The sequence below is a fragment of the Dipteris shenzhenensis genome, chromosome 24, assembly GCF_047967505.1.
Source record: "Dipteris shenzhenensis isolate YYH24624 ecotype China chromosome 24, Dip_SZ_1.0, whole genome shotgun sequence".
Lineage (NCBI taxonomy): Eukaryota > Viridiplantae > Streptophyta > Polypodiopsida > Gleicheniales > Dipteridaceae > Dipteris > Dipteris shenzhenensis.
This window is the reverse complement of record NC_141619.1, coordinates 28,934,057-28,938,132: the sequence shown is the minus strand read 5'-3', so window position 1 is coordinate 28,938,132 and position 4,076 is coordinate 28,934,057. Positions and strand designations below refer to the sequence as shown.

The window sequence follows — 4,076 nt, the reverse complement described above, 5'->3', positions numbered from 1 at the left end:
ATCTCAAATGGCATGCTATTGTATATGGCTTCATGCACCTCATCCGACATGAAGAACAGCTTGTCACCATCAATAAGTTCCACCATGGAAAACTTTTTAGCTCTGATAAGGTGAGAATACAAAAAAACCTCGGGTTCATTATCAAGAAGGTAGTAATAGTTATCTGCCTTCTTTCCATAGTACAACCCCTTCACTACAAAACCACTAGATGAAATGATGTTTCCCCATCCATCCTTCAAATTTCGATTCGCAGGCTCCTTCTTGGTAGTGCACCGTAGGACATAGAAGTCTGCACCGTCATCATTTTTTGCCTCTGCATTGACTGCAAATTTGTCTCCAACATAGAGAGCATCACTCAGTGTATCATGATGTCCTTCATATACAGGATCATCACAAGGGTTTTCTCCAGCTTCCATGTCCTCTCCAGGGACAATAAGTTGACATTCCCAACCTATCACATATGCTTTATTGCAGCATCTATTCCAAGAGCCTGAAATGCAAGCACAACAATAGCATGACAACTTTCGCGTTCTGATCTCTATGCATTTGTGCTCTGAGAATCCAAAGATTGAGTGCAGCGATCACACCAGGGGAATAGGAGCACAATCCCATGCTACTGATCTATCCACTTCTCCTAGCTTCACCTCCCAAAACAACCTTCTTATATTCCTTTCTTTTGATGGATAGGAGGCTTGAGCTCCATTTGAGATATCTGAACGTAGAAAACTCACCACATCAGTAGCACAAGTAAGCTTCTATGAATTTTCCTTCAATTGCTCATGTGTCAAGGCTCTTTTCAAAACAGCTCCTGCTCCATCATGCTCACCCTTTCCATGTCCAGAGCCAAAGAAATTCCATGTCATCTTTAGGTTAGTTAAGGAAGGATACCTTGCAACAAAGAAAGCAGGCCGTCTCACTTTAAACTGGGAAGCTACACCATTTGACCAAACCCAATGCTACTTTAGTGCTAAATCTTGTCCTGCCAACCAATTGTGATGTAGCATAAAACAATGCTGAACAAACAGAGTATCGTGCACCTTGTCATCAAATATGTAGAAATGGATGGTTTTTGAACCTCATCTCTTGTCCAAACATATGTTATTTGAACAAGAATAGTGACTTGGTCTGTGCCAGTGCATAGATTGTATCTCATTTTGTTCCTTAAAGGTGTAATTTTTTGGCAAATCCACCACATACACCACAACATCTTTAAGAAACCTTTGTAGATACTCTTTAAATTATTCAGCTTGCCACTTGTATATGAAGTTGTGCTTAATGAACTTCTTCATGCAATCCCGAGACATTCGTAATAAGGCATTGCAGGACATTTTCTTGAATGTGAGCACCTTTCTTCTTTTTTTTCCCCCTATTTTCCAACAATTACATCTAGATCCTCAAAAACCTTAACGAAAACATGGTGGGTAGAGTCAACCTTCTCTTGTTGATAGGCTAGAATTTTTTTTGGCCCACAACTACTACATTCTCCCATGAGGCATTCCAAGTGATGGTACATGCTTCTTGAAGGCTTCTGGCACAACACACTTCCCCAAAAGCATGTAACGCCAGTGTATGTATGATTAGAAGCTTTATAAACAGCTCCAGTATTGTCCCTTACACATATTTCACAATTGCAATAACAATGCGCTCCATGCAGACCGGTGTTGGGATGACGCATGATAATGATAGAGTCTTTCAAGAAGGCCATTTGGACATGTTGAATGTAGCAACATGTATATTTGTCCTTCAATTTACAAACAAAAAATGGTTTTAATCATTCAAATGAGCATTGTTACATTGTGATGTATGGATAATTTTTCTTGAACTCTATAAATAACTCAACCTGCACATGAAAACATCCAATGTGATCAGAAGTTTTATCTACAAAAGTGATCAGATTAGGATCAAGCATCAACAGTATTAACAGGCACTAACAAGTACTAATTAACAGGTTTTTGAACTAACAAGAACTAACAAGCACTAACATGCACTAACAAGCACTAAGTAGGGCAATAACAAGCAACACTAGCAGGCAACACTAACATGCACTAATAGGCATTATCAGGCACTAACACGTACTAACATGCAAAAACAAGCAACACTAGATAGCATTAAACTAACAAGCATGAAATAACATGTCATTAAGTAGTACTAATTAGCAGGTTACTGAACTAACATGCACTAATAACAAGCACTAAGTGGGGCAATAACAAGCAACAACAAGTATTAACAGGCACTAAAAGGTACTAATTATATGGTTTCTGAACTAACAGGAGCTAACAAGCACTAATAGGCACTAATAAGCACTAAGTGGGGCAATAAGAAGCAACACTAGCAAGCAACACTAACAGGCACTAATAGATACTAACAGGCATTATCAGGCACTAACAAGTAAAAACAAGCAAGACTAGATAGCATTAAACTAATAAGCATGAAATAGCATGTCATTAAGTCGTACTAATTAGCAGGTTACTGAACAAACATACACTAACAACCACTAACAGGTACTAAGGAGCAGTTTATTGAACTAACAAGGCACTAACAAGTATTAACAAGTACTAATTAGCACCAACAAGTATTAATAGGTACTAATTAGCAGGTTATTGAACTAACAGGCACTAACAAGCACTAATTAGCACTAACAAGTATTAACATGTACTAATTAGCAGGTTACTAAACTAGCAGGCACTAACAAGCACTATGTGACAGTAAGTGGAAGTAACATGAAATATGTAGCACAAACAAGCACTACTGAGCAACTACCAAGCACCAACAAGTTATATGTGGCATTAGCAAGTACTAACAAGCACTAATAACCACTATTAAGCAATAATAGGAACTACAATGTTGCAATAAGCAAGCAGTACTTGAAGCACTAATCAGCACTATCAAGCACTATGTCATAGTAACTACACTAACCACAACAAGTAACTAGTAGCACTAACAAGCAATGTCTCCTACTAAGTAGCAGTAACAAGTATGAATATGCCATAACAAGCATACTTAGCAAGTACTCTATCACAATAAGTACCACTAACAAGCAAATGTGGCACTAACAAGTAGTATGTCATATGAAGAGAATGAACAAGCAATATGTAAGTTTAACAAGCAATATATGGCACCACCAAGCACTATCAACCGGGTGGATCTGGATGATAAGGGTCTTGATACAACACTCACCTCGGGAATATCAAGAAGATGAATAGGGTGTTTTATATAAGACTTTCTCCCTATCTGTTTGTGGCATACATCCTTCTTATTGGGGGACACATGAGTTTGCATTGACCAAAAGGAGAACACCAAGTCCTTCACTTCTTGGGTGATGATGCTACTACATGCGTCGGCAAGTGAACGAGGGGAGATTTTCAACCTCCTTTAAAAGGAGTCTAGATTTGGCTGCATAAAAATTCCTCCTATGAATGTTTAAAGCTCTTAAAGTTGTTGAAATGTTTAGCTTGGGAGCCCCTTCTGTCCCATCGATCACTAACATCATCAAACTAGACCTTTTGAAAAATAGTTCATGTGATGACTTTGGTCGCTTGACCGTTTCGAGGGTATTGTGAACACCACATAGGAGAGCTACTTGAACACTAGATTCATCTCTTGTTTCTTGTAGTTGAGCTACTCTCAGGGAAGGATGTGCTTGTAATCTATCCAATATGTCTCTCTTTGCTCTACTATCCATTCTAGCTGTTTGTTGAGCAAAAAACATTGCCACGTCATGACAAACTTTTTTCCTCTTTCTTTCATCTCAGTAGTGAGAATGGACTCTTGAAGCCTTGCTTTGTTGCGTTGTTCCCTTTTCTTCTCGCTTCATATTCCCTTATAATCGTGCAATGGTCTCGAGCACAATGGGTACACGTTGAGGATGCAGGGATGGAGCATCTACACAAATCATTGTGGCTTCTTGAAATCATCTACATGTCCTCCATGTTAAAGAAAGTATGTCTGAACAGTGCAACACAACAACAACTGAGCAAGAGGATCACCGAACAGATTGTATAACAATGTGTTTACAGAGAAATAAAACAACCGAAGAGCATGAGAGAGAGTGTATGCAGGCTGCGGTTGCTTAAGAG

The 4,076-nt window shown here is 38.8% G+C and overlaps 1 pseudogene; it reads right to left on the bottom strand.

The window, feature by feature from the left end:
- Positions 1 to 755: 755 nt before the first annotated feature.
- LOC147886457 (uncharacterized) lies at positions 756 to 1,705 on the bottom strand (annotated as a pseudogene).
- Positions 1,706 to 4,076: the final 2,371 nt, after the last annotated feature.